Raw genomic sequence first — 18,600 nt, 5'->3', positions numbered from 1 at the left:
GATACCCCTCCTTCCCCAGCCTGATAAGGGTGCTCCTGGCCCCGCTGTTCCCCAGGCTTTCTAGAGCAGCCACAGCGCGCACAGGGGCAGGAGGGCATCAGGCCAGCTACAGAGCCCCAGGGTCCTCAAGCGCCGAGCTCGCCCCTCCCCAGGGCTCACCACACCTCCTAGTGGTGGCAAGGACACGGGGCCCCGGACCCCTCCTCAGACTGCAGCCCCAGGGTGGCTGCCTGGAGGCCTTGGGGAAGGGAAAGAGGCAGGGAATGCCGTCCACTCCTGTACTTTTCCAGGCGCGGGCTTGTGACTATGGGCGTGTCCGCAGATGTGCCTGCATATCCTATTAAGCAGGACTTTCCTCAGCCTTGGTTTAGTATGGTCACCGGAATGTGTGGGTGCCAGAAGAGCTGTCAGAGCCAAATGGGCTACCTGCCTCTTTGGCTGGTAGAAGACAGAGGCCAAGGGTGACTTGTGTATGGGAGGGTGGGGGTTGGGGGACTTGTTAGTGAAGCTGGGATGGAAGCAGCACCTCCAGATTCCCAGCTCTGGGTCTGCTCCAGTGTTTCCACTGTTCCCCCCATCTTTTCCTCATCACCAGTAAGCAGGCGAGCTGCCCCTGTGAAGCCTCAAGACTTCCTCTTGAACTAGGATGTGGTGCCATAAGTGGAGATAGCCCAGCTGTGCCACCCAAGGAACAGAATGCCCAGAGAGCTGTTGTGCTACAGTAGATGCTTGAAATATTTAGATCTAGAAGCCACAGGCTAGTTGCCTGATACGGGGCTGTCCACTGTAGGGTAGGAGGTTGCTAAGAGCCTCTGTGGAGTGCAGGACGTGTCCTCCTGGGTGGAGGGCACTGTTGGTCTAGAAACCTTTGTGAGCACAGCACTCATACCTCTCCCTCAAGCACCCAGAGCTTCATCCTTTTCCAGCCTGGCCCTTCCCAGGCTCTTCCAAAATGTTCACAGATCTGAATTCTGTGGGAATTTGAGAGTGCTTTGGAGCTGCTATCAACTAAAGGGGCTGGCCTCCAGAGTCCTGTGTGTGTGTGTGTGTGTGTGTGTGTGTGTGTGTGTGTGTGAGATTTATTTGGTTCTTTTTCAGGAAAGGGAAGTAAGATCTACTCTGACCTGACCTGAGTCTCCAAGGTACCAAGTACGCTTTGACCTTCTGCAAAAAGTACTGGAAATGCGTGTTTCACTCAATAGATGTCTACCAACTACCAACTCTGTGCAGAGAACTGAGTGAGGAGTGTGGTGAGACAGATGAATGAGGCAAGGTCTTCTCTCCAAGAAGCATGGCTAGGAGAGGGAGGTCATGGTCCTACAGGAAGGAAGAAAGTGAGGTGGAGGTGGGTGGAGAATGCACAGGGAGGGATGGCTCCCCCGGTGCTAAAAACGCCGACTGCAGGCTGGTTCCATCGGCCTCACTGCCTGTTGCTCGCCCCCGCCTGGACGGACCACCAGGATATCCTCACAACAGCATGCAGCGCCTCACCCATCTCACACACCACTGGTCCCTGAGATCCAATTTCCTTTTGCAAGGGGACGCAGGAGGGGGCTTTGGGGGAGCCTCTCTCTTCAGGCAGGGGAACCAAGGCCTCTGTTCACAGCTGGATTTTTGTCTGCGTGGTGGTCAGCATCCCAGAGAGCCAAGAGCAGAGTGAGGGTTGCAGAGGGAAAAAGGTGTGTGTGTGCGGGGGAGACACAGACTCTTTGAGACATCAGAAGGAACTTCCAGAATTAAGACTTTTGAGATATTAAAGTGGGTGGAGTTTCTCTTTTTTGGACCCTGACAAAATAAAGGAAATAGGAATGTTTCAGGGGACTATGAAACATAGCCTTCCCTGGAACTCTGGCAGAGGAGGCAACTTTGGATAGGGCCCAAGGACCAGGATGGTGGGATCTCAGAGCAGGGATCCCAGATGCTCACCGGCAGGGGAAAAACGTGAAGGGCTATAGCACTGTAGTGCCTGCAGCCTCCAGAAGAGGGAGCCTGGGGGCAGAGTCAGCGTGGGAGCCGCCTCAGGAAGGAGGGCTTTCTCCCCTCTTAGGGGCAACTAGTTCTCTTTAACCTCCGGCTTGGGTCTTTTGGTAACCTCATTCCATGGATTAGAAAGTCATAATGAAGGCAAAACAAAGGAAGCTCAACGAGGGGGGCATAGGCTACAGAGAAGCGCCTTTCATTCACATTCTTTTGTTCACCGTCCAATGAATGGAAGGCAGGGTCATTTTAGAGGCGCTGTCCCTGGAAACATTGCTAGCAGCAGGAGGGCTGCCGTGTCTGGGGGTCAGGAGGATGGTTCAGAGTGGTCTGCACCCAGAGACAGCCACCCGTGAGGCTGAGAGGAGACTGTTCAGTCCTGAGCCCACCAGGCTGTGGAGCAGCGCCAGACCCGCCTAGGAAGAAGACGCAGGAACAATATTCTGAGGATCCAGATGGCCCTGGCCCCTCCCCCTCCTTGGGGTCACCATAGGCCACTAGGCCACTGCCCCATTACCCTCTGGGGGCTTCTCCTGCAAGAGAACAGGAGGCCTTTTCAACAGAGGCTTAAGTTTCCTTCTCTGCTCGCTCAGGCACAGAAGCCTCTGGCAACTTGACACTCCGGGAGCTCAGCCACAGGAGGACCCTGCACCCATGTCCGGAAGCTGGCTCTTTGCCTCACACCTCTCCACCCACACATGCACTTCCCCGGTTCCTGAGAGGCCACGTGCAACCATCCTGGAGAGGAATTTGGGGATCTGACTCGCCTTATCTGGGACTTGGCTGGGACTTTGCAGTGGGGTGTGGGGGAACTCCTTGAGCCACAGCAGGGGTCCTGGCCCTTTGGGGGAGGCCTGCCTTTTTTGCATATTCTTTGGGAGAGGGAGAGGAGCAGCAGGCCTGAGCCCCTGCAAACCCAGCTCTGGGCTTCAGAGCTTTTGTCACGAACTTTGAGAGGCTGCTTGGCCCTGTCCAGAGGCCGCAGTGCTCTGTCACCAGACACCTGGGCATTCAAGGGGGACACAGGCAAGACTGCAAATGGAGGCCAGATGGGAACGTCTCCCACGGAGAGATTTCCCATCACGAACTGGCTCACGGGGAAAGGTTGCTTTTTGATTTGTTTTGTTCAGTGCTGAAAACCTTTATGATAAGACATCTAGGAGGGAAAAATTCTAACACAACACTCGACCCCACAATGTTAACTGAGAAGAAATCATTTGTGTCTCCGATATCATCAGAAGAAACTAAAATGCCATGTTAGAGAGCCCAGGAGCCGGTGAGGCTGGGTCAGTGGATGAGGAGTCATAAAAGCACACCCCTTTAGGAAATGGGATGGGCAATCCTGGGCACCCGCCTCCCTCAGCCTCCTCAACCCACGCCCCCCACAGCCCTGTACCACCAGGCCGGCAGTCTGGAGCCCCAAATCCAGTGTGTTGACAAACAGGCTCAGAAAAAAATACCAAGCTCATTAGGAAGGAGCTCATTAGGACTTGTTGACATGAAACCCATTAGACCAATTAACATTCCATTAACGGCCTGGGGCACCAAGGGGTTAATGCTGCTGGGCAGTAATTGGGCCAGGGTGCCGGGGTTGGGGGCTCAGGGCCTTAAGGATGAGACACAAAGTCTAATTGGGAACTCTCTGGCCAGCTGGCCTGACAGCATTTGTTCCTGGCCCCTGACCCTAGCTGAGACAAATTGATGGGGGAGAGGGGAAGTAGGGTCAGCTCACTTGGCCCCTCACTGTCCCACCCACCTGCCCCAAACTGGAGACTGGGCCCATGGTTGGCACAAAGACAAGGGGGAGGGGACACTCCCACCCTCCTGGAATCTGACAGTCCTGTTTTCTTCCTTCACGCCCTTCCCCCCACTCCCTCTGGTCAAGTTTCTTTCTCAGCCCAGGGAAAGTGAGTCCCTTCTCTCCAGGAACTGCTTTTCAGTGATGTTACCCTCTTAGAAGAACTCTTTAAAGATGCTGGAATCTTTCAGGCCCAGAGCCTTGTTCATCTGAAGAGTGCTGGAGTTCAGAGAGAGGGATGGAGGGGATGGTGGCCCTGGGTCCAACTGCCTTCTGGCCCCTGACTTCCTCCCCTCTTTTCTCCCTTCCTCCCTTCCTTCCCTCCTTCCTTCCTCCCTTCCTGTCCCTTCTTCCCTCCCTCCCTCCTTCCCTCCCTCCCTCCTTCCCTTCCTCCCTCCCTCCCTCCCTCCCTCCCTCCCTTCCTTCCTTCCTTCCTTCCTTCCTTCCTTCCTTCCTTCCTTCCTTCCTTCCTTCCTTCCTTCCTTCCTTCCTTCCTTCCATAGCAGCTAAGAGGCACTCCTGAGGCCCCCTAGGAATGCTTCTGGTCTGTCCTCTGACACACACAAGCAGCGTGTTCATGATTTTCCTTCCCTTGAGACAAGTAGGGGCTGTGGAAGTCCCATCCCCTGTCTGGGTCTCAATTTCCCCATCTGTAAACTTTGGGATTGGATGAGGGAATTCACAGGGCCACCCCTCAGCTCTCAGTTCCCATGATCTAAGCCTGGGCTTGGGGCAAAAAACTCTGGATTCCACATCCAGTGGAATCTACCACTTATTCTGTAGCCAGTACAAGTCACTTTCCCCTCAGACTGCAAAAGGAAGGGATTTCCCCAGAATATTCGCGAAGCCTTTGCCCAGGATTTGCACGGCACACATTCTTGTTGAATGGAACGGAAAGGGTTGGACTGTAGCTTCTTTCTAAAGGCCAGCCAGTGCCTGACTTCTCTTCCTCCCATCTAGTTGGAGAGTGGAAAGGAGGCCCCTGAGACCAGCGAGCCAGGAGCTGTCAATCCCTTCAGTCCAGATGCCCCCAGGTTACCCCTCCACTCCCATCCCCAGGCTGTCCCCTCTGAACAACTGCCCAGGCCTGGGTTCTGACGTCTAGACAGATTTGCAGGAGGCTGAAATAACACAGTGAACTCAGCAGGAGGGACCGAAAAGCTGCATTAGTAACCTGGCTGGCTTCAGCATCTCCCTCTGGGGCAGCCTCCTCAACCCTGGCGCAATCCGTCTCTTTTTCCCTCAGCCCCAGCACTGCGTCCACAATGATCTTCCCTGGCCCAGCTCCCTTCCCAGAAGTGGCCTGTAGGTGGCGTCGCAGGGCCCCGCTTTAATTGCATTATATAATATAACCTGTTTACTAAATCATGTAATCAGTCGCCTTAGGATTTGCAGCTTGGGATATGTATGGAGAATTGGACTTTGAGTCAAATTTAAAAACAAATAAAAATGAGAGGCAGCTGTTGCTGATAGTGTGATATTCATCTTTTGGAAACAAATTCACCCCAGTGCTATAAATTATGCCTGGAAAAAAAAAAGTGTTGCTGGTGGAATGGAGTTGGCTAGGTCTCCTCTGCTGGCAACTCACAGCGATGAATCTTGAAATAACGGTGTCAACCTGTCACTGATTTCATGTGACTCTGTGGATTTATCTAAAGAAGTGAAGGCGTGTGGGTGCATGCGAGCACACACACAGAGAAACACACACACACACCAGGTCTCTCTGCAAAAACCAGTAAGGGCTAGAAGTGACAAGCTGGAGGCGGGGTGTCTGCCGGAGCTCGGTGGTCCCTGAGGCTTGGTGGATGGATTTGGCACCGAGAACTGAGCAGTGACAAGGGTGAGGTTGATTTGTGGTGGCAAAGGAGGACAGAAGGGAGAGAGAGGACACACCATGGGCTGGGAAGCTTGACCATGTGAGCAGGGGTTTGTCACTTCCAAATCAGTTGTCGTGTTGAAATGTTTCAAAAGAGGGAGAAGTAGAGGCTCCTGGAGGGGAGGATTAAGGAATTTGGAAAGAGGGGCAAGCTCCCCAGTGCCTGCCTCACCTCACAGCACGGCAAACACCCTCACCTGCCTCTTCACCCCAGGGGCAGTGGGCGCTGAGAGGAAGCTGGGGACCCTGAGGATTCAGACAGCGGGAATGTGGGGTTGAGTGGGTGCTGCTTTCTGCCTGTCTTTCTGATCTTGGGCTGATAGGGCAACATGGAGATCCTCCAGTCTGATGAGGTCAGTCTCGGAGTGGGGCCTGGGAACCAGGGAGACAGGTTGTGCATATCTGTTACTGAAGGAGGGACAGGTGCAGAGGAACTGAGTGGGATTTGCACTCAGGTCTGACATTCTTGTTCACTCTGTGTCCTGAAGGCCAGCTAAGAGGTCAAAAATAAGCTGCGACTCCACAATGACCCAGGTCCCAGGGCACACTGCACCCGGCACAGAGCCCAAGTCCTTGCAGAATGTCACAGCCAGAACACCGGCTTCCCTGCTGCCCCTCCAGGTCCTCCTTGGAATACTCAGTGGGGAGGCAGAGAGGACAACCCAGACAAGCAGACGCTCTGGCCACCCATAGCTCTCTGCACTAATTGTCATTTGCCACCCTTCTGGGAAGCCAACTTGGGAGGTGGTGCCAGGTCATGCCCTAATATCACAATGCTGGTGTCCGGGGAACAGAGTGGGGACAGAGCGGAAGCCAGCATGAGCTTTGGCTAGGACTGCCTGCTTCGGACTCCCTGAGAGATGTGCACATCTCTCTCTCTCAGTCCTCCTTCAGCCCTTCAATGCCACATGGAGTGAACGCGCTTTAGAAAAGGTAAGAGCCTTCTGTGAGACCAGAGAACGCAGAGACCCTTCCCCCAACCCCCAGTTTCCATCCCAAGGAGCGTGGCCTCCCCATAAATGGCCTGTGGTCCTATTTCCAAGGGCCTCAACCTCCTCTCCCTTCTCCACTCCCAAGACCATTTTACTGTTTGTGCTTTATTTGGAGTAACAGTATGTCCCCAATGTGGTCGGGCCAACAGATCACTTATGCACTCACTGACCCCAGCCTAGAGATGAGCAGAAGCTTACATTAGAGACCCACCCTGGAGGAGAGGACACCGGGTCCCTCTGTGTCCACGGTTCACTATGGGGAGGATTAGTGGGCACACAAACAGCATGACAAAGCAGTGTTTGGGGACAGGCCCCAGCACTGGGTCCATCACCCTCCTCAGCCGCTCCCGCCTCCATGGACAGGACTTGCCTTCCTTGAACTCCAGCCGGACCAGGTTTCCCAGATAGGAGCCCCACCGTCCTGCCCTTTGCTGATGGCCATGCCGCTCTGACTCACACAGAAGCCAGAGTTCCAGGCCTGCAGCCTCTCCTCCTTGAGTCCCCAGTTCAGCTATTTTTTAACTGGGCTTCACAACACGGAGCAGGGGAGTCAGAGGAGCAACACCCGCCCTGCTCGGGCGCCCTCTTCCTGGTCTTGCTCCTGCCTCTCCACACCAGGAATGAGAGTGCTGGAGCCCCACCGCCCTCCCTGCCTCGCTGTCACACCTTTTCTGGCTTCAAAAAGCCGCTGATATATTTTACAAACTGAAACAGCAATTTAATTCCCCCTGATAGCGGCAATTGTCCATTAGATCTTCCTACCGAGGAGCTTAACAATAATTCCTTTCATCCAACTGCTTGCTTCTTCTTGATCTGAGAATCAATCCCATAAATAGCAGGCAAGAGTTCTCACATTACTCTCCCCTCCAGCTTTTAGCATTTTGATGAAGATTCTCATCTCCTCTTTAAGCACTTTACAACTTGGCAATTTTTCCCCCTTTGGTTCCTTTAAACAAAATAAAACAAAAAACAGAAAAAAAAAAAAAAAAAAAGGCATGCCGGCTGGAAGGGGGAGCACAGCCCTTGCATTCTGCTCACAGAAGTGGCGTGCGCCTTTCCTACCTGGAGGCAGGGGAATGGCAGCAATGACCTCCAGTGGGTCCTGTCTGCTGAAAAGTGGGTGCTGCTCTGCCCCAGAGGGCCATCTAGTGTGTCCCCAAACTTCACACTCACCACACCTGGGTCCTGCTTTTGCCAGTGGTGCTCAACTTAGTCTCCCATTCCAGGAGCCCCTCCCCCTATTGTTCGCCCCCAGGAATGGAGGAGGGAGGGAGGCCACAGCTGCTGCCCTGGGGTGGTCTGAGCCAACTCCCGCCCCCAGCCTGCGGCCCCCCTTGGAACCTTCTAACCTAGAGAGGGGATTCTGCCCTTTTTTTTTTTTTTTCCTCTCCAGCCCTCTTCATCTCTAGCCAAACAACAAGAGTGGGAGAGGTGGGGAGGCCCAGGGAAAGGAGAGAGCTTGAGGCCTTTTATTCAATTATTTCCTTTTTTTTCAACATGCAAGCACCTCCAGAGATCGGGACAGTGGAGAGCCCTCCAGCTCCTCCACGGTGGTGGCTGGGGTGGAGTGTGGGGGCACCTGGGAGCCCTGGCCCACCCCTCCTCCAGAGACACTATCATGTACTCTCTGGTCTGCACACACACAGAGAAACATATCTAAAAATGAACCTGGGGACTGAAGTCCCCCTTGACAAACCTGATTCCCAGGTTTATTATTATTTGTCAAGAGCTGACAGCAGCCGCTGCTCAGGAACCGAGCTGAGAAAACAACACAGGCCGGGCCCCTGAGGCCCACAACTCAACAGAGACAGACAAACAGCTCCAGCGCTGGGATCCCAGGTGGAAGAGCGCAGAGCCACCTCCTGAGGCCCTCCTGGGCTCCCTCCCTTTCATAAGTCTCTCCTCCCTGAGGCAGTCAGGAGGGCCCTGACACTCCCTGGGAATGGCGGGGGAGGAGGAAAGCAGGCGTGGGGACCATGTAAGGTGTGGGCAGGGTGGCCGGAGTGGGGGGCTGCTGGGGGAAGGAGGGTATGGAGGCGAGGGATGCTGAAGCCTATGCATTCCACCCCTGGTGCAACCTCTGATTCTCCTGGAGCCAGAGGAGCCAGGCCGCTTTTCTCTCTGAGGACTGCACCGTATCCTCTAGCTAGATGACACCTTGTTCCAATTTGTAAAACTTGCCTTTAGGGAAAAAAAAAGTCAGGAGTCAGGGCTGTGGAAACAAGTGGCTCTGTGCATTCCATTGATCATTGAAAATCCACTCATTCCTGAGACTCCCGTACCCAGCCAACGTGTGTCCTTCCTGTGCCTTCGTGGTGGCCCAGGCAGAGCTCACAAGAAACAAGAGCTCTAAATAGAGCCCATGGCAATGGGATCGGCCAGAGGAGGAAAGGCTGCCCAGCCAGGCTGCCCCACCCTTGGTCCTCGCCACGCCCTTGGAAGGAGGGTGGGTACACTGGCTTTGTGTTCCTAAGCTGTAGGAAAGCCAGCCCTGGGGAAGGGAAGATGACAGCCATAATGCGAGAGAAAGTGGCACGGCCACCCAGACTCACATCCCAGCAGACACTCCCTCCATTGCCCAACCTAAGATGCTCTCGTGCCTCTTGCTGTGTTTCTCGTCCACCAGCAAGGTATCCTGTATTTCACAGCCATGCCTTCCCTTCATCGACACTTGGCTCCAAAGCCTACTGTTCCATGAAGACTTCCTTTCCTTTCCACTCCAGGACTACACGTGGGAAATCATGGCGGGAATGATCACCATGCGTGTTTCTGTGGTACGGAAAACCTGCTCCTCACCCGCATGTCCCATCTTGCCCACTGGCCCCTGTTCCCCCAGTAGACAAGATCATGGCTCTGCCTTGAGTGTTCACTGGGGGAAAAGGGGCAGCCTATGCAATATGACTCCACGAAGTCTACCTCCTTACGGAGCTTCAATATATATACATGGTTATAGTTTAATTTTTTGGCTTAACTCTTTTCTTTTTCTTTCCTTTTTTTTGAGACGGAATCTTGCTCTGTCGCCAAGCTGGGGTGCAGTGGCGTGATCTCGGCTCACTGCAACCTCTGCCTCCCAGGTTCGAGCGATTCTCCTGCCCCAGCCTCCCGAGTAGCTGGGACTACAGGCATGCACCACCACACCCAGCTAATTTTTGTATTTTTAGTAGAGATGGGGTTTCACCATGTTGGCCAGGATGGTTTCGGTCTCTTGATGTGATCCACCTGCCTTGGCCTCCCCAAGTGCTGGGATTACAGACTTTAGTCACTGTGCCTGGCAGGCTTACTTTTTTTTTTTTTTTCTAGATGGAGTCTTGCTCTGTTGCCCAGGCTGGAGTGCAGTGGCATGATCTTGGCTCACTGCAACCTCTGCCTCCTGGGTTCAAGCGATTCTCCTGCCTCAGCCTCCCAAGTAGCTGGGATTACAGGCACCCACTACCACGACTGGCTAATTTTTGTATTTTTAGTAGAGGTGGGGGTTTCACCATATTGGCCAGGCTGGTCTCGAACTCCTGACCTTGTGATCCGCCCACCTCGGCCTCCCAAAGTGCTGGTATTACAGGCATGAGCCACCGGTCCTGACCTGGCTTGCTCTTAAAATGTAAAACAAGCCAATCCAAGAAGTATAACCCTTTAAGTCCCAGCAGCCATTTACACAGCAGTGAGAATAAGTTTGTTAGTTCCTGGAGCCAATTTGGATATGAGTGAGATGATAATATAGAATTCATAACAACTGCCACTTATTGAGCCCTCCCTGTGCCCCAGGCATGACACTAACAGCAGATACGGATCACCTGGTCTCTTTTTCTTAGCAACCAGATGGTGTCGGCATTACGGTTGTTCCCATTCGTGGGTGAGCAAACTGGGGCTTTGAGGAAGTTTCCAGCTGTTACACACAGTCTGATCCCAGAGTCTGCAGGGTTAACTGGAAGTCTCAGGGTGAGGGCAGGAAATAGCAGGGAAGGACTGAGACTCCTAGAAACTGGAGACATCAGAAAAGGTGAGGCTGATTGTAAAACCAAGCTGCCAGTTTAGAGTTGGGCCCCCGAATACTGGCTGTCCTTTGACTTTCTTAGGCCCTGACTTTCCAAGCATCATGCTATACTGACACCACTAAACGTCTTCTGTGTTGCTGAGCCTGGGCTTTTGTACATCAGTTAATGGACACACACTCTGTGCCTTCCCACGGTGGGGAAGTTCCTTCCATCAGCCCTGCCATCCTGCTCCAGCAGTATGTGTACACATTTTGTTAAATTTTTCATTGCGTTTCACTCTTATTATTTTATAAAAATGAGCGGGAGATGGGAAAATGGAAGTGCTGATCCCAGCAATAAGAAGTAGGAGTCTCATAAACATGATACGACTGAGACAAAGATGGAAAACGTTAAGCGAGCTGAAAGCGGCAGATCTTGAGTCTTCGTCGTGGACTCATTGGACTGTGTGTTCAATTAGGAGGAGAAGGAACACAATTAAAGAACATGAAATGATGGAAATATATGGCTGAAGACTGCATCTCAAAGGCGATGTATAATTGGAATCTGATCATGTGTCGTGACTGTCTGGGAGCAGAGCTCCGGGAACGCACGGGGTGTGTTCGAAAGCCAGGCTGCCTGTGCCTCACCCTGCTCTTGGCGGCTCTGGGGCCAGGGCTCTGAATCACATTGACTGGGATTCCGTCAGTGTCTCTGTCTTGTCATACTGGACTGAGGGGCCCTGCTGGGGCCCAGGAGGAGTGAAGTGGAGTAGCAGGGGGCATGCAGTCAGCCTGCTCTCTGTGACGGTCTCCACTTGGCCTTTCCCCACACACCCTTGGCTTTCCAGGGACCACCCACAGCTGTAGAGAAGTCCCTGTTCTGGAATGAAATCTGTCCATGACGCACAGGCTAAGAGGCAGCTGGCTGTATCTTGGGAAAGCATGTCCAGTGGAGCAGTATTAGTTTTTTCAAGTCAGGGCACCCCAGCATTAGGGGGCATCCCCTCTCTTGTCATATCTTCCTGAGTCCAAGATTTATCATTGTGCCAAAGAAGTCCCCCTTCCTGTTCACTTCAGAGTCTCTGCTCTCAGCCCAGAGAGATTCCAGGCAGCAGTCTGAATGGGCAGCCGGTGAGCCAGCAGCAGCGTTATTCCCCACATCCTCTGAGACAGGCAGCTATTAAACAGAAGTGCAAGGATGGAGCTGTGTTCTACCTCCCACTGGCTCGGGCTGCTCTCTGCCAGGGCCCGTCCCCTTCAACCTCCAGCCTTGGAAAGGGGCTGTGGTTCTCTGGCTCCTAACAGGGAAAACTTTAGTCATGTGCTGGCCCTTTCCGCTGCCCTCAGACACGGAGGAGGAGTGTTTCATATTAGCATCGGAGTCTTTGAATACTAGAAATGGGTCTGAAAACTATAACGCGCAGTGAAGCTGAATTCCGACTTTTGCAATGCAACCCATTTCCTATCATTATGGTCTGGGTGGAAAGGAAGAGTCCGGCCTTTGGCACAGAATCTTTGTAGTCTCGATGTTCAAGATCATGCCTTCGCTTTGCCCACTTCTTTCTCCAGTGAGATGGACACCATCTCTCATGCTAGGGCAAGGACCAGCGGGTGGAAGAAGAGGAGGAGAAGAAGGCAATTTTGCACAGTGGACTCCGGCCCTCAGGGACCAATCAGGATGCTTAGAACAGTGACTAATCCTCTGGGATCTGAGCATTTGTTAGTCTGGCTCTTCCAGGGTCAAGCCTGTCCAGGGAAAAGGAAGAAAGTGTCTCTACTTCCAGATCAGGAGTTCTGCCCAGAGCAGGTTGATCTGAGCAGGCAGGATGCTGCATGTGAGATGTCTGCTCCCAGAGCCAGGCTCTGGGATGGGAAGAAGTAAACGGGGCTACTCCTCTAAGATGACTCCCCAAGGGCACAAGTTTGTCTGGCACTGGGGACGATCCCTGCTGTCTGCAGCCCCCTCGGAGCTTTCTTCTCTGTGTAGGGCCTGGCTGTCTCAGGTGACAGCCTTTGCTTTGTGGCACTGGGAAGAGCAGTCTGCTGTCTCTTTGTCCTGCAGTTCATAAACGTGAGAAAAAGAGCTCACTTAATGAGGCACTTGCCACGGTCAGGGATGATTTCACTAGCAGAAGCTGTGTGCGCGTGAGCTGGAGAAGTGTGGGGAGTAGGGGAGATGGGCAGAGGGAGACAGGGAGGTGAAGAAGCCCATTTCAGAATGACGGGGAAGGTCAGGCAGAGAGCTCCCCAAGGGGGACAGAGAGCGGATGCTGGGGAGATGGAGGGTCCAAAGGAGCTGTCCACAGTGAGAAGCTGGCTGCTGTGGCTGCCCTGAAACCCAGCCTCAGCCTTTTCTTCACTCCTCAGGAAATGAACACTTCTTCTCCAGTTCCAGAAGCAGTGGGAACTCCAGGCATTAGAGCGGATTGTCAGATGACCAACAGAGCTGGAAGGGTCCTGAGTCATCATGAGGTCTGACTTCTTCCCCGGACAAATAAGGAAAATTGCTCAAGTCCATACAGCAAGTTGGAGATAGGGCCCTAATTAGAACCCAGGTCCCAAGTAGCAAATCCAGGCCTCATTTATTGAGCATCTATTCTGTGTTGGGCACTGTGCAGGGCAATGGACGTCCCAGAAGGAGAAAATAGAGACGACAAAGGAAAAGACATGAAAATGTAGCAAAATGGAGATCTCCCTGTGCTGAAGCAGACAGGTGACTTCAGACTTAAAAGATTCCAGCACTGAGAAAGGAGAACACAAAGCAAACCTCAAGCCCCAACACGTGGTGGTGAAATAGGAATTTTATGGGAAAAGAAGAGAGAACCACACATTCCCATGGATCCTCATTGCAAGATCGGAACCAAGGAGACGGTGCAGCCATGTCAGCAAGTTCTAGGAGAAAAAGGTTTTGAACCTGGGATTCTGAGCGCAGTCCAATTATCAATCAAGTGTGAAGACAAATACCAGTGTTGGACATGTGAGAACTCAGAGTTTATTTCCCACTTACTGATATAAAAAATAACTAGAGGTTGTAGTCCAGCAAACGAAGAAATCTGAAGAGGTGGAGAACACTGAACAAGAAAGAGCAGCTGCTCAGGGCACCAGTCATGGCACCACAGGGCTCAGAAGGTTCCTCCACAGCAGCCACGGGCCACTCACACTGCTTAGTTCTACAGTTGAATAACATTGCCATGCCCACAGTGGTTTTAATGCTTTTAAACAGATTTCCATCTTATAATCACCTATAGAATACAGAGGTAAACTATAGCAATGTAACAGAGTATAAATCTTCTAAATCTTACCAAGGTAAAAATCATAGATAATTTATTATTATGCAAAATATAATACATAGTACTATATATAGTATATTATATACAGTATGAAAGTATATGGCATACTATAGATCATATATATTATATAATATATAATTATATATTATAGTACATAGCGTACATATGTATTATAGTACATAGCACATAATCTACTACATATGATTATATATGCTAATATATAATATTCCATACTATATAATGCATATTACAATATACTAGTTATATGTGATTTTAAAATACTGCATATATTATATAGTACACCATATAATATAGTGTATAGTGTTATATATTATATATCATGTAGTATACAGTATTATGTATGATATATAATGCTATATACTATATTATTTAGAGAATATACTACAGAGTATTGTATATTATTTAGTATTACATATAATATGTAGTGCTACACAATATAATACATAATCTCTATAGTATATATAATGCTATATGGTATGTGTTATTTAGTATATTACTATTATTTTACATTTGTTTTTTTTTTTTTTGAGACGGAGTCTCGCTCTGTCCCCCTGGCTGGAGTGCAGTGGCGCGATCTCGGCTCACTGCAAGCTTCGCCTCCCAGGATCATGCCATTCTCCTGCCTCAGCCTCCTGAGTAGCTGGGACCACAGGCGCCCGCTACCACACCCGGCTAGTTTTTTTGTATTTTTAGTAGAGACGGAGTTTCACCGTGTTGTACAGGATGGTCTTGATCTCCTGACCTTGTGATCCGCCCGCCTCGTATTTAGAAGATTTATAATTATTAATATATAGGATATGTTATATATGGTGTATATATGTTATATAGTATATACAATGCTATGAACTAAAAATAGATAATATCAAATGTAATTTGATAAAAACTTATCAAACTAATACACATTGGAGGGGGAGGATGTGTGCTAATTTCCTCAACTTTCATAGCAGACAGTTAATGGATAAATAGATAAACAGAGAAAAAAAGGACTTAAGCATAGTATCTAATATAGTAAGTGTTCAGCCATCAAATAACTAAAGCCAGAAGCTGTTGTGGTTGACTTTGGATCATGAGCCTTGTGGGGAGAGGTGAGGGTAGGAAGGGAGTTTTTATTTTGTATCTTTTACGCTGTTTGCTTTTTCCTCACACATACTTCTAATTTAAAAAATAACTACAATAAATAAATAATTATACATCTATGTAACAGAAAACTCTGCAGCAGTTAAAAGTAATGGAGTAGATCTATTTGTTTTGACCCAGAAAGCTATCAATCATATAACCTATGTTAAAAAAGCAAGTTTTTAGAACAATACTTAAAACATCACATTTAACCGTGTCACAATAAGCAGCAAAACTGATAAGATGTTGTCCCTACCTTCAAGGAGATTTCTGACCATGCACCCACTTCTGTGTCTTCTGCCCTGGGCCATCTGGCCTGCTTGGGACCTCTTCCCTTTGTAAGATGCATGCCTCTTATTTGCTTGCTTGTTTGTTTTTTAGGGACAAGGGTCTCCCTCTGTCACCCAGGCTGGAGTACAATGGAACAATCATAGCTCACTGCAGCCTCAACCTACTGGCCTCCAGCAATCCTCCCTCCTTAGCCTCCTGAGTAGCTGGGACTACAGGTGTGCATCACCATGCCTGGCTAATTTTTAAAATTAATACCGCTTTTTGCAGTGGCTAAAAACTATTTTGTACATATTTCAAGTAATAACTCTAAGTTCTTGACTATAAGTGCTCAGTCCAAAGTCTGGCCTGAATGAAGCTGCATAAGAGACGAACAGCTTTCTACACAAATATCTGGTGGAGGGAAGCAGAGAGGGGAGGGAGAATCCAAGGACTGCAGGATGTCTGGCCTGAAAGACTCTTCAGAGAGCCTGTAGTCCTCCTCCCTCGTTCACAGAGAAGGAACACTTGTGGGGCCCAGAGAGGGGCAGTGGCCAATAAAAGGTCATGTGGTTGAATGATGATGTCCAGAAAAGACAGAACTGGGCTTTGTGAACAGCCAGCACCAGGAAACAGTAGACAAGTTGAAGGCTGACCTGGGAGCCTGAAACCATGGCCTGCAGAGAACCCTACAGGAGGTTCAGAGGGGGCCCATTCAGGAGCTGCTCAGAATGCAGATGGCTTGACTTTGAGGGGAGGCCTGGACAAATCAGACCACATCGCCCTTCCCTAGTGTCCATGTAATGGGAAAGAAGAAGTTTTAATATAAGTAGAAAGGAGTGCTTTGGGGCTGACGGGGAGGGGCTTGCACAGGAACTGGCATTTTCTGAGCATTTCTGATGCACCAGACATTGTGTGAGGTGTCTTCTTGTGCATTCTCTCATTTAATCGGCACGGAAGCCCCATGAGGTAAATATGATGACCACAATTACAGAAAGACAATGATGGTAAGAAAACTTAAGTGCCTGGGCGCAGTGGCTCATGCCCGTAATCACAGCACTTTGGGAGGCCAAGGCAAGCAGATTACTTGGACTCAGGAGTTACAGACCGGGATGGAGAACATGGCAAAACACCATCTCTATAAAAAAAAAAAATCAATCCAGCGTGGAGGTGCGCACCTGTTGCCCCAGCTACTCAGGAGACTGAGGCAGGAGGATCACTTGAGCCTGGGAGTGGAGGTTGCAGTGAGCCGAGACTGTGCCACGGCACTCCAGCCTGGGTGACAGAGTGAGACCCTGTCTCAAAAAAAAAAAAAAAAAAAAGAAAGAAAGAAAAAAGAAAGAAAAAGAAAAGAAAACTTAAGTTACATAACTTGCCCCAAATCTCACAGCCAGCAAATGGCAGAGCTAGAATTGGAGTCTAGGTTGGTCTGGTTCCAAAGCCTAAGTTTCCTCAAGGAACCAGAGGGCTCCAATAACTCTGTGTTCACCAACTGGGAAAAGGAGAAATGTCTCTCCTAAATGGGGATACAACAAATGCTGTTCCCTTCCTGAACCCTGAGTATGGAATCGGCTCCTTTACCCAATCCATGACTATCCAGGTACACTGGCTGGCTCTTGAGAACTAGGGTTTATGTTTGCCCAACAGGACTTTGAAAATCCCCACCTCAGAGGATATCAGCATTTGGGACTCCCTTTCTCCCCAGCAGAGTTCCCACAGTGCCAGGCTCGGAAGAAGATGGGCTAGGACCTAGCGTGAGTGCAGGGAGGAGAAGGAGCTGGGGTCCAGGACTCTTGATTTCCAAGTTTTCGGTCCCGAATCTGTCCTGTACCAACTTCAAAGGCATATGACCTGCTCTTGCCACCCCTCAGACACCTGCCCCCAGCCTCCTCCTACGTCTCCCTAGTCACCTCTGCCGCCACTGAGCCCTGACTCTGGGAGAGGCAGGCAGGCCCAGGAGAGTATATATGTCAGTTAGGGTTTGTCGTTTACACGTGGAGATCATTAACGAGACTTATTTTTAAATTGTAATTGCAAAATGTAAATGCTCCCCAAACCGATGTGTAATTGCTACCCCCTCCACCCCAGCCCTTCCCCTCTGGTGCCAGCTTTGCAAGGAGAGAATTAGAAAATAAAAAGGGGGTGGATTATGTAAGCAAAACGATTTTAAAAAAAGAGAGCGAGAGAGCTAAGAATTTAAGTGAGACAGCTGGCAGCTTCTCTGATTGCCACACTTCCAGCATTAGCTGCAAAAATTGTCCTTGCCAGTTGCACCCATCCAAGCAATAGTGTCAACTGTATTTAGTCCCTAGAACAGACCATACTGTCACTCACTTGGCAAGACAGTTCAGTGGTTTGTGTGTGTGTGTGTGTGTGTGTGTGTGTGTGTGTGTGTGTCGGGAGTGAGAGGGCGAAGGTCAGGGGTGATATTTGAGATTGCCTCTACCCCATCTGTGGAAGCCTTCCATTCCACAGGAAGACATAATTCACAGCAGGATTAGCAGTCCATCAACCCTGTTACCCATATTCTACCCTGCAGGTGATGGCAAGAACACCTCCATTCTCCATTCTCCCAGGCTCACACTGTCTTCTTTGGGCTTCAGCATCTGCAGCCTCAGCCTGCAGAGAAATAGGACTCTACAGGAGGGTTCAGCAGGAAGAACCTCAGTTCTATTCTCAGTCCCAGAGAAAGCCACTGAACTTGGGCATCAACACACTTCATACGGATTCACCAGGTGTAGAACCCTTGTCCCTTTTTGTACCTTCTTCCCATCTTCATCAAGCCCTGTCCACAGCTGCCGTCTGCAGTGAACTCCTCGTGATATCACTCTGCACATAGACTCCAAATGTTGTTGAAAAGGCTCAACTTGCCCCCGAAACAGGCGTCGCTCAACCCACACTCAGCAAAGTCTTGACCCGCTTAGATACCCTCCCCTCGGCTTCCACGGGGAGGAGCCACAGCTCTCCTATGCCGCGCACCCCTCGTTGACCTAGAACACAGAGCTCTCCAGACAGGAAGAAAGACAAGCATTGCTGCCAGTCTGTCCTCAGACATGTGGTCCTCTGAATAGACGAGCTGCCTGGGGAGCTGGGCAAAGGGACATTCATCTTTGTGGTTAACTCTCCCTTGTTCCCTCTCTCCAAGGAAACTAGCTTTGTGAGGAATTTAGCAATGATTTCTGCCACCGAAATGGAGACTGATGTAAGGTCATGGTGGCCCGAAGACATCAGGGAAATTTACAAAATCCTGGGCAAGGTCCTTTGGAGTTGGGGCCCAATCTCACCATAGCACATCC

General features: G+C 50.5%; 1 protein-coding gene across 3 annotated transcripts in view; it reads right to left on the bottom strand.

The window, feature by feature from the left end:
* PKNOX2 (PBX/knotted 1 homeobox 2) overlaps positions 1-18,600 on the bottom strand; it is a 269,332-nt gene that overhangs the window by 81,598 nt on the left and 169,134 nt on the right. The window lies entirely within an intron of this gene.

This window comes from Chlorocebus sabaeus, chromosome 1 (genome assembly GCF_047675955.1).
Source record: "Chlorocebus sabaeus isolate Y175 chromosome 1, mChlSab1.0.hap1, whole genome shotgun sequence".
In the NCBI taxonomy this organism is placed as follows: domain Eukaryota; kingdom Metazoa; phylum Chordata; class Mammalia; order Primates; family Cercopithecidae; genus Chlorocebus; species Chlorocebus sabaeus.
The sequence above is the reverse complement of the archived record's forward strand: the minus strand, read 5'-3'. Positions and strand labels throughout refer to the sequence as shown.